The sequence below is a fragment of the Ursus maritimus genome, unplaced genomic scaffold (assembly GCF_017311325.1).
Source record: "Ursus maritimus isolate PB19 unplaced genomic scaffold, ASM1731132v1 scaffold_4, whole genome shotgun sequence".
Classification (NCBI taxonomy): domain Eukaryota; kingdom Metazoa; phylum Chordata; class Mammalia; order Carnivora; family Ursidae; genus Ursus; species Ursus maritimus.
Window position 1 is genome coordinate 82,158,637 of NW_024426552.1, and position 12,500 is coordinate 82,171,136.

A 12,500-nucleotide genomic window follows, 5' to 3' on the forward strand; every position below is an offset into this window, starting at 1 on the left:
AGTATTCCTTTACTAGTTATAACCCCAAAAGGATCTCTTAAAACACTTCACAGAGGAGCTGTTTGACCACAGTTCAGTGTGATCATCTACCAAGAATATTCATACCCAAACAGGAGACAACAGGATGAATTCCCAATGGTAGATTATCAGGTCATAGCAGGACCATTGGAGGAAAGGAGAGAAGGAATAGGATAATCAGAGGTGGAATGAAGAAGGAAAGGAAGAAAATATTTACTGAGTGCCATTTAGTTTTACATACAGCATGTGTGAGCACCTGCCCAGAAAAGACTCCCTAGACTAAATGGCTGCTAGTCAGGAACTTCAACTCCATTAATCCAGATCTGAGATAATTCCGAAAAACAATGGTCAAGAAATACAGGGAAAGGCAATTCTGGGACCCCCTCATCTCTCATCTTATGATCCTAACATTATATACATCTGGAAAGTGGACAATAAGGGTGAGAGGTACTGGACTCTGCCAGGGCTTTAGAAGTCGTCGGTCAACCACTCTGAAGCTCTGTGTTCTGATTAATAAAGCAAAGCTGTTGGGGAGAAAAGGTCTCTACACTTTCTTCTCTTTCTTAAATTATATAATTTATTAATATTATATTACCTAATTAATATTATTAAAATTATTGAATTAAAGTATTAATATTAACTATATGATTAAATTATGTGATTCAATGAATTTTGTCAAATCCCCCCCTCTTTAAAGTCATTCCTAGAGCAGATAATAGGCTTTTATTTCTTCCATCTTAAAACAAAAACAAAAAAAACCTTCTCCTTACATTGCTTCTCCCTCTGGGTACTGTTCTATTTCTCAAATTCCTTTCTCAGCAAAATTCCTTGGAAGAGATGTCTTATAATCCATATCTCTACTCTTTCTATTCCCATCCTCTCTTAAATACACTCCAATCAAACTTCTGTCCCCATCACAGAACAGAAACTCTTCACATAAATGTCACCAGTGACCTCTAGTAGTCAATTCTCAGTTGTTCTTTTATTTGACTATCAGCCAACATTTTACACAGTTTCTCCACTGAACACTTTCTTCATTTGGCTTCCAGGACACCACACTCACCTCGTTTCTGGTCACCCCTTTTCAGTCTAATTTTCTGGTTCTTCCTTATCTCCCTGAATTCCAAATATGGAAGAGTCCACAAGACAGCCCTTATTCCTTTTCTTTCTCTCTCCACTCAGACAGTGGTTGATTTCATCTGTTCCATGGCCTTGAAGACTATCTCTGGGCTGATGACTCCCAGACCTCTCTCTTGACATCAGACTTGTACATCCAAATGCTTATGTGAAAACGCTCTTTGGATACCTAGTTAAGTTCAAATTTAACATGACGAAAGTTCCCCAGCTTGTTCTTCCTGAAGTCCTTCCAGTCCCAGTAAGTGGCAACTCCATCCTTCCAGCTGCTCAAGCCTACAGCTTTGGAGTCACTTTTGAATCTTCTCTTTTTCTCACACACTACATTTCGTCCATCAGTAAATTCTATTGGTTCTTTCTTCAACACATAAGCAGGAGTGCAGCCCTTCTTTCCATTTCCACTGTTACCATCAACTCCTAGTTGATTTCGTCCATCTGCAAATTCTATTGGTTCTTTCAACACATAAGCAGGAATCCAGCCCTCCTTTCCATTTCCACTGTTACCATCAACTCCTAGTTGAATTATTGCAGTACCTTCCTACAATAGTCACCATCCATGCTAGAAACAGATGTAAACTATACCCAAATAGAATAACTGAGGAGAATTTAATAAAGGGACTATTTACAAAGGCACACAAGATTGAGATAAATTCACGAATGATGGTCAAGTGTCCTGAGTATGGTAAGGCCGCTGGGGCCAAAGAAGTCATTACTATTCTTAGACCTGAAGGAGCAAGGAGTGGGAATAATTACCTGAACACACATGCAACAGAAACTGTATTCTTCAATGGACAAACTCAATCGGCCTGTGGCAACCACCAGGAATGAAGATGGAGAAATGAACATCATTAACTCACTGTCCTCCTACCTTCTGATCTTCTGATCATGGACATAACTGAATCCCAAGCCAGAAGAAGAGAGGGGCTCCTAACCTTGTGTGTTCCTCTGGGATATAGAGCAGAACGGAAAATGACAGAGAAGGGATCTGGAGGGAAAAATAAATACATCCAGCAAAATATCTTCATCTGCAAAACAAGAAATAAGGATTACTGTCATGGAATAAAGTGAAATAATCTACATAAAGAATACAGCACAATGTCTGGCACATAATTTTTAGGGAAAAAAAACAACTCTGATTTGCCTGGCATCATATTTCCAAGTGTGGAATCTTATGGCATGATGCTTTCCATACTTCCAGTCATGACTAATTAATGGTCTGTGAATTTTAGTGGGTTTCCCAGGATTTTTTTTAAGAAATAGGAATGACCAGCATATGTCTCATGAAGTAAGGACAAGTATTGTCTCAAAAACATTCATTTCAATTAAATTCAATTTAAATACACATAAAATTCAAACTTCAAATATGACCCAAGACCCAGAATGCCTCTTCTCCTTCTATTCCAGAGCTACTGAAGCCTTGGCTATCTCTCCCCTCATGTAACTCGTGGCTACTACTACCTTGAAATGCTCTGTTCTAATCTATGATTCTGCTAGCAAAACTCCTTTGGTTCAAATGAAATTCAAACTAGGAGGTACTGCCCTTGCTTAGGGACCCCGGACTGGTAGGTACACTGGAACACAGATTATTGTAGGATTCAAATATGGAGTTGTTCAAATTCTTGAGCTTTATGATCCAAAAGGGCTTATAATTTTGCAGGACAGAAGAAAATTTCAAATGCAAATAGTCATTTGAAACAGGTTTTCAAATCCCATACTGTTTGTGTTACTGTTTTAGCTTAGGAACATGATGGAGAAATTCTAACCACAGGGAGTAAAGACCAAACTATCTTCTTCTTTGAGGTAGAAAAGGATTATAAGCCAATCGACTATATTATATAATATGGACCTGTTTGCCAGTTAACATAGTCTTCAATCTCCCACCCTGAAAGTACATTACTGATTATCTGTGAGAATGGCTATGTTCTTGAAACTCCATTTCCAACTATAAAGGAGCAAAAGGGGGGCGCCTGGGTGGCTCAGTCAGTTAAGCGTCTGCCTTTAGCTCAGGTCATGATCCCGGGGTCCTGGGATCGAGTCCCGTTGGGATCAAGTCCTGTGTCCCACTCCCTGCTCAGTGGGGAGTCTGCTTCTCCCTTCCCCTCCCCCTTCCCCCTGCTCATGCTCTCTCTCACTTGCTCAGGCTTGCTCTCTCTCACAAATAAATAAATAAAATCTTTAAGGAAAAAAAAAAAAAACAAAGGAGGAAGAGTAAGATCATGATGTAGTCTCCTATAAAATCAAAGACATGTGCATAAAATGTTGCCATTTCTCAAGTGTCAAATCTAAGATTCTGAGATTAATAGAAATAGAAAAGAGAAAGAAACAAAAGGAGTCAAAGGAGAAGGCAGGAGGAAGAGGCTAGCAGCAGAGATGGGAGAAGATGGAGAAAAGGAATTCCAGGGTGAAGAGGAGGTAGAGGAGCCATTACCGGAAATCTTTATTCCATCGGTTCCCCGTCATGTCCTCTGTGGATTTTATTCTGAGCCAAAGAAGTTCTGGGTTTCTTTCAGTGGCTATGATTCTGGCTTTCTGTATCACTGTGAGTTCCCCCATATGACAAAAGCAGTGATATCACAGAAAAGAAGGATGAACCTTCTGACTTTCCTCTTGAAGATACAGAGGATAATCCCATCCAAACTATCACTTTCAGCATTAACCAAGACTGATCTTTTGCGGAATGCAAAATGGAGAAATTCCAGTCTTAGTATCCTAAGCCAGAGTAATCCTTCATTGATGAATATGGTAGACTACTGGCACTTCAATATGCATGCCAATAATTATGGATGGATTAAAGGCATCTATCCTAGCTTTGATGACCATTTCTTGGTGACTACTGGAACAGGTATTAATATTTTGTTTTCAACACTTTTTCTGAATTTGAGCTAAACAAAGCCATCAAAGTCAAAGTGCTGTCTCCCAAGATGGTAACTGAAGCAGAGCCAATTCCAGAAGATATGGAAGATCCCAAAGCCTACAGTATTGACAATGCCAGAAGAAAAAGAGAACGTGATAAATTAATGAAAGAAGTGGAAGAATAAAGGCTGGGAAGAGAGAACAAGTCAAAACTTTATGAAATAAATTTTGGAAGCTTCTAGAAATGAAGAATTACCAAAGCATATGCAGTTTAAATGAACAGATATTGATCTAGATTCCAAAAGTCATGCTCTGGCTGGCAGAAAAACAGCTTATAAAATTCAACAAGTAGAAAAGGAATTAGCTTGGGAAGAAGAGAAATATCAACTAGGCCTCATGAAGCTACAGAATAAATTTCATGATTCATTGGAAAGTGATACTGTTGTGGTTCATGCCATCCAAAGTGATCACAAGATACCCTCCTATAAGGTTGTGAAGCCCTCTAAGTACTCCAAGTCCAAATGAGCAAGTCAATCAGAGAGAAGAACAAGCAATTTGGAGAGGACTGAAAAAGAGGAAGCTGGAAGAAAGGATAGCAAGAAAGATACAGGTAGGAAGAAGAAGAATCAATTATAGAAAAAGGGAAGAAATTTCCTAAATTTCTAAGAGAAATTTAAAACCCTAAGAGAAATTATGGTGGAAAATCAAATTGAGAAAAGGAAGAAACATATTAAAAGCTGAAAGGGGCCCAACTTAAAATTCAGCAGTGGAAAAAAAAAAAAAAAGAATGGAAGGAACTGTACAAGAGTAAACCTGATGGTGACTATGAAGATCCCAAAGATGCTGAAGCCATCAAAGAGACCCAGTTGTATATGGGAGACTTCAATCTGAGACAGCCTTAGACTATAAGATACCTCAGCATGTGAGAATAAATGCTACCAAGAAGAAAGAGAAACTGGGACACCTAGACCCCATGGCCCATTCAAAGAAAATGCACATGAACAGTTGCATCCTCTCTCTTCAAGACCTCACAGTGGCTGCCATCAAGGAAACACAGTGCCTGGTACAAGGACTGAAGAGCATTCAGTTGATTCTTCACATATCCAGGCATATCCCTATTCCCCAAATCCCCCAGATATACCGAGGAGAATTGCCAGAAAAGAGACTTCAGTATGATGAAGAAACTCTCCTAGTTTTAAGCAACAGCAGATGAAAAGGCAGGGTCTTGCAGGCTCGGATGGAGGATTCCTCAGACTCTCTTCTGGAAAGGACAGTGATCTGGCGACAAGAGATTCATCACCTAGATCATCAAAGGACACTCAGACTAGGTACTCCAGAGTTAATGGAATTTAAAAAAGCAGATCCAACCGATGTGAAGCTGGAGATTACGAAAAGAGATGAGGTTAAACACTTGTATGTGCCAACAGTATTTGTCCAACAGGGTCAAAGAACTGTTGCTTTTGATGCTATCTCCCAAGACATTAGAAACTAAAACTAGATACTTAAATGAAATGATCTGACCTGCACCATGTCACATTATTTCAAGAAACACTTCTCCTTGAGAATTTTGAAAAATAGGAGAACGTACTTCAAGAGCATGTTAATTCACTAGACAGAGAAGAACCAGACATGCAACGGAAAATAAATGAGACTCTTAAAGAGATGGAAGAGAAAAAGAATGAAATTGCCAAGCTCCAGAACCAAGAAAAGGCACTCTATATGGGCTTCCAAGCTGCCACTGGAGAAAACAATAAATTTGCTAATTTCCTCATGAAGGTCTGAAAAAGTATTAAGTGGATGAAGAAAAAGGAGTTTGAAGGAGATGCTGATAAAGTTGAGGATAGTGATGAATCAAGTGAAGAAGAATCTGCTGGGAGAGTGATGAAGATGAATATGAATCTCATGATGAGGTTTTTGATGATTATATTTGCCCAACAGATTGTGACATGGGTCTTTTTTTTTTAAAGGTTTTATTTATTTATTTGATAGAGATAGAGACAACCAGCGAGAGAGGGAACACAAGCAGGGGGAGTGGGAGAGGAAGAAGCAGGCTCATAGCAGAGGAGCCTGATGTGAGGCTCGATCCCATAATGCCGGGATCACGTCCTGAGCTGAAGGCAGACGCCCAACCACTGTGCCACCCAGGCACCCCATGACATGGGTCTTTTTTTTTTTTTTTTTTTTTTTTTTTTTTTTTTTTTTTTTTTTTCCTTCCCCCTTCTGATTACCCCCCTTTCTTTATCCCTTTCTTCCCCTACTGATCATTCTAGTTCTTATGTTCCATAGATGAGAGAAATCATATGATAGTTGTCTTTCTCTGCTTGACTTATTTCACTTAGCATTATCTCCTCCAGTGCTGTCCATGTTGTAGCAAATGTTGAGAACTCGTTCTTTCTGATAGCTGAGTAATATTCCATTGTATATATGGACCACAGCTTCTTAATCCAGTCATCTGTTGAAGGGCATCTCGGCTCCTTCCACGATTTAGCTATTGTGGACATTGCTGCTATGAACATTGGGGTGCATATGGCCCTTCTCTTCACTACGTCTGTATCTTTGGGGTAAATACCCAGTAGTGCAATGGCTGGATCATAGGGTAGCTCAATTTTTAACTTTTTAAGGGACCTCCACACTGTTTTCCAGAGTGGCTGTACCAACTTGCATTCCCACCAACAATGTAGGAGGGATCCCCTTTCTCCACATCCTCTCCAACAATTGTTGTTTCTTGCCTTGCATGACATGGGTCTTTTTGAACTGGCCCTTCAACTCTGGGAGAAAAGGCTGGACATTGAGGAGGCCTTAGTTGAAGAAAAGAAAATTCCTCAAAAAGGAATATGATACACTATCCAAAAAAGTAAAAATTGTGGCAATTAACCTGAATTCAGTGAAGGAGGCCCTAGAGGTTTACCAATGAGAGACGCAGCAGTAGCAGAATGAACCAGTAGCTGGTTGTGATTCCACTCAAGCTCCACCGGATAGAGCACGTAGTATTTGGAGAAATACCTAATGATCTTTCTGGAACCTTGGTCTTTTCTAACCATTCCTTGTGATGGCCACAAGAACAAATCATACAACTCCATGAGAAAAATTCCAAGCAACAAAAACTTAACAAAGAATGCTGGAAGAGGTGTAAATTAGCTTATCTGAGAAGAGAGAGAGAGACAGTAAAAAGGATAAGCAAAATGGAAGAAACAGTTCATCAACTAATGACCAGCAAGTCTGGCTGTGGGAAAGACCTAGAAACCCTTCAGACAGTTTCTGTGAATACAATGTTTGAAGAGCTAAAGATCAAGAAACTTTGAAAGGAATTAAAGGAAGACGTGGTAGGAAAAGCTTGCTCAAGTGCAATGGGAGCTGATGACAAAGACAGAGGAATACACCAAAAGCTTCCTTAGATGAATGATTAATGTTCAAAAAGAGGAAACTTGATTCTCGGTTGAACACACTCCAAAACGAGCAGGGCAATGGCTTCCAGGGCCCAAGGAAAGCAGATATTGTGGCAAGAGAGAAGGTCACAGAACCGATCCAAGTCCAGACAGAAAAGAGGAAGAGGTTGTTCATTGGCATCAGAAAGTTGGCCTTACCCTCTCACCCAGTCAGCATGTGCAAGAGAATAAGATGAAGCCCATGCACAGGCCTTTAAGTCAGCTTTTTTCCCAAATCCATCCAAGATTTCTGACATATAACTTATCAAAGTTCTGTTTCCTTGCCACCTGCAACAATCCTATTATTTTAAAGTGAACTTACCTAAAAGTCTAAGACCAGATCCAGTCATAGAGTTTTAATAATTTTTCTCCAATTTGGTTATCTTAGAACTGACTGTAGCACCCAACATCTATTTCCGATTAACTGAACCATTTTAGATCCGTTTGGAACCCACTGGATTGAATATGGAATCTGAGAAGCTGTATCTCAAAACTGCAAGAAAGCATCTGTAATATATCATGTTTTAAGAAATTTGGCTCTTGGTTATCTAAATGTTTAGTCATTGGTAAGATAAATTATCATTTATCAATCTGTGAGAAAAATTGGCTTTTTTAATCCTTGAAAAATAAACTCTGATGTTAAGTATTCTCTGAAAGGACAAAAAAGAAAAGCACAATCCCAAGGGAGAGGAAGTGAATGAAAACTGAACAAAGTAGCCATCAAAAGAGAAAGGGACAAACCAGGGGTGTAGGCCAAGCAGCCCTAATTCTTGAGAGTTGGTAATTTGTGGCTGAAGATGGATTTAGGGCCATCAGAGAGACATACCGAACACCTACAAAACAATGCAGCAGAACTCATCTTTGTGAGAAATAAGACACAGAGGAATACATTTCCTTGGTATCTATGGCTGACAGAATAACCTCATCTCATTGGAGCCTAAAAACTGAAAGACTAGCATGCCCTATATTCTCAGTGAATAGAAATTAAGAAATGCTATATAAAGAATATATATAAATACTCAAGTCTCAGTGTTAAAAGAAAATAACTACATTGTAAAAGTGCTGACGGTAAGATAGTAAAATGGAAACTAATTTTTATCAACTGAAACATTGACTTTATTTCAATAGCTTCTAGACCTTTTTTTTTTAAATATTTTTTATTATATTATGTTAGTCACCATACAGTACATCCCTGGTTTTTGATGTAAAGTTCGATGATTCATTACTTGCGTATAACACCCAGTGCACCATGCAATACGTGCCCTCCTTAATATCCATCACCAGCCTATCCCATTCCCCCAATCCCCTCCCTTCTGAAGCCCTCAGTTTGTTTCTCAGAGTCCATAGTCTCTCATGCTTCATTCCCCCTTCTGATTACCCCCCCTTTCTTTATCCCTTTCTTCTCCTACCAATCTTCCTAGTTCTTATGTTCCATAGATGAGAGAAACGATATAATTGTCTTTCTCTGCTTGACTTATTTCACTTAGCATTATCTCCTCCAGTGCCGTCCATGTTAGACCTTCTGAGTCTAACGCATAACAGAGAAAGAGTTAGAAGCATAAATGTATTAGCAAATAAAACTATGCATGGTTTAAAAAAAAAAACTGAAAGACTAATGAGACTCTCTGGAATTGTGGGGCCAGGTTAGAGAACTTTGACCTGAGCTGGAAAGGGTTAAATTAGAGAATGCAGGGTTGAGGAGATAAGCTGAAGTAAAAATAATATGCTCTCTGAGCAGTTATTTATATACTATATGCTTTACATATATTATCTAACTTAATTCTTAAAACAATGCAATGAAGTACTATATTATGTCGACTTTACAGAGGAGGAAACAAATTACGTAACTATTCTATTGTTGAACATTTGTTCCGTTTTTTCCTATGCTGAATTAAACATTCATTTCATATTCTTGAAAAGCACAAACAATTCTGCCAACAATATCTTAGAACAAGAAATGCAAATTAGAATTCTGACATTGTTAACTTTGCAGAGCAGTTATTTGAGGGCTCACGATGTAAGACATGCAGACAGACAGAGCAGTTTGCTTTAGACTGGCAGAAAGCAGGAGACTACCCAGTTTCCTGAATCACCTCTGGTTTCAGCAAACTCCTCAGCTCTGAATGGAGCAGAGGAGTGTGTTTTAACAAAATGGTCCGTAAGGAGGCTTTTCTCTGAAGACGTTTGCAGCTTTACTGGTATTCTAACTATTGCCATAGTTTTTCATGTCCTATATCATTTTCTTTCAGGTTCTAGTCCAGTCATTTGCTGTTTTTATTTTTTTTTAAGATTTTTTTTTTTATTTGACAGAGAGAGAGAGAGCAAGTACAAGCAGGGGAAGTGGCAGAAGGAGAGAAGCAGACTCCCCGCTGATCAGGGAGCCTGACACAGGGCTGGATCCCTGGATCCCAGAACTCCAGGATCATGACCTGAGCCGAAGACAGGCACTTAACAGACTGAACCACCCAGGCGCTCCTCATTTGCTTTTTTAATATAGATCTAGAAGTAATGACAGGTTACATCACTCTGAGAGATCATCTCTAACAATCACTTTTGATTGTGAATTAACATTTTAAACTAATTTGAGAGTGTCGTTTTATTTCAGGGTAAGTGGACGTGGGAATTCATGGCTTTACCCACCTAAGAATGATCTCACTGATACTTGGATTCCTGTTAGTAACAGAACATAGCACTTTAGATTCAGAGCTCTATGGGTACATATTAATGAGCTACTCCACTGAGCTGTCCCAGAATATAAACTGATTACTGAGAAGGAAAGATGAAGAAGGCAATATAGCATCAATATAGAAAGTGACTCAGCAATGTCAAGTCTTCCTAACCTGATGAGGCTGCTGATCTAGCCCCTAAATTATATAGGATTTTTTCCTTTCAAAGATTTTTTCATATTCCTATTTAAGAGGTCTGAAAAGTTTGTACCTATTACTATAAACCTCTGGTGTAGTAGCTTCTCTATGGTAGAACCTTTACCACTTTCTCTGCTATATGCTCTAAACTATGTTTGCCTTTCAAGCACTTAAAAAATGTGCTAGTCATAGAAAGTAATAATAAATAAATAAATACACATTAAATTCAATGTGTATCTGTGTGTGCATATGTGTGTGTTTCTGTATCTATGTGTCCAAGTATGTATTTGTTCTGTGGATCACAATGTAAAATGTATATCTTACTAAGAGTCACAGTTAAAAAGTATTTGAAAGGTACAATCAAGAACACTTCTCTCACTCACTTATTCTTCCCCAATAAGTGACTTACCTGACGGGCAAACTTGGGAGAAGAAATTGAGCAGAGTCCTTTCCCGTTCTCTTGTCCCTACAAGTCCTCTCTTTTGTCTTTTCTTACTCTAATAGACTAAATAATGGCCCCCAAAGATATCAGGCCCTAAAATCAGGAACCTGTAAATGGTACCTTATATAGCAAAGTCTTTGTACCTATGATTAAGTTAAGGATTTTGAGATGGGGAGATTATCCTGGACTATAGGATTGGACCCTAAATGCAATTATATGCATCCTTTAAAAGGGAGGAAGCAGAGATTCTACACACAAAGAAATCCAATGTGAAGACAGAGTAGAGAGTGATTTCAAGATACTGACCTTCCTTGAAAACTGAAGTGATGCAGTCACAAGTCAAGGAATGCTGACAGTCATCAGAAGCTAGAAGAAGCAAGGAATCATTATCCATTCACCAGTTGATGGAAATTTCAAAAGATTACTTTTAGAGCTGCTTTCCATGTCCTTAATGGGAAGGGAAAAGATTACCAGACTCACATCCATGAGTGAGGTATCATGAGAATTGGGAGGGCCTCTGCACACCAATTTGTACTTCAACATGCCTCATAATAATAATTGCCAACACACTGAGCGCTAATTACATGCAGAGCATACCATGTACATAATTCTCTATCCTCACAAAAATTTGGTGAGGTAGTCATCGTTCTCCTTGTTTTACAAATGAGAAAACTCAGAGTCAGAAATAACTTATCCAAAGTCATACAGCTAGTGACAGAATGAGGTTGTACATCGACTTTGACATGCCTCCAGAAACAGAGCCTTGTCCACTTCATATCTCCCTACATTACCCATCCTTGTTTTCCTGAGACTGGGCCTCTCTATGTTAACCTGTTCCTCAAGCAAGCTATTTGCTCTAGTTTGTACATATGCAATATGCAAATAATAAAAAATTCCTTACATAACATGTAAGAAATTTTGGTTGACAATATATTACATTACAAAAATCTCAGGACTAGAAGAATTCTTAAAGATCCAAACACAGAATCTTTTTACAGATGGGGAAAACAAGGCCAACAAATCTGCATACTTGTCTAATATGCAACCAGCTCATCAAACCAGAATTTCATTGCAATGTAAACCGATTTCTAATACTTTATAAGTTTTAAGGGGGAAAGTAACTCCAAACTTACTTGATCATCCAAACATTGTAAAACTTCCATTAATGTCTCCATTACCTTCCTCTTCTCAAGCATTTATGGAGGGATATATGAAGCTGATGCCCTGTAATGGCAAAACCAAACCCTAGTTTTTGAGGAGAGGAAGAGAAATTTTAAGTAGCATATTTCAGTTGTGGGGATTTGGGGGTCCCATGATCAGAATATTAACTGACTTTGAAGTGATTATTCCATTCCACAAAACAAAACCCCAAATATTTTCACAAGGTCAAGTCACAAATTAAAATTCTGAAGTAGGGATACCTGGGTGGCTCAGTCAGTTAAGCAGCTGCCTTTGGTTCAGTTTATGATACCAGCGTCCTGGAATCAAGTCCCGCATGGGGCTCCTTGCTCAGTGGGGAGCCTGCTTCTCCCTCTGCCTGCAGCTTCCCCTGCTTGTGCATGCGCTCTCTTGCTCTCTCTCTGACAAATAAATAAATAACATCTTTTTAAAAATAAATAAATTCTTTTAAGTAAGAGAATGCTACCGAGCACCCCTGAAACACAATTGTTGTTTTGGTTTTCTGGGACATATTCTCGTTTGCCATCCTGTCTTGCTACATATTTATTTGGCTTCACCGTGAAACTGTTATGGCATTTCTAAGGA

At 38.8% G+C, this 12,500-nt stretch overlaps 2 pseudogenes; both read left to right on the forward strand.

Annotated features, from left to right (window-relative positions):
• The first annotated feature begins 1,345 nt into the window (after nt 1–1,345).
• Nucleotides 1,346–5,960, forward strand: LOC121100503 (annotated as a pseudogene).
• Nucleotides 5,961–6,735: 775 nt separating this feature from the next.
• On the forward strand, nt 6,736–7,819 carry LOC103676107 (annotated as a pseudogene).
• The last annotated feature ends 4,681 nt before the right edge of the window (nt 7,820–12,500 follow it).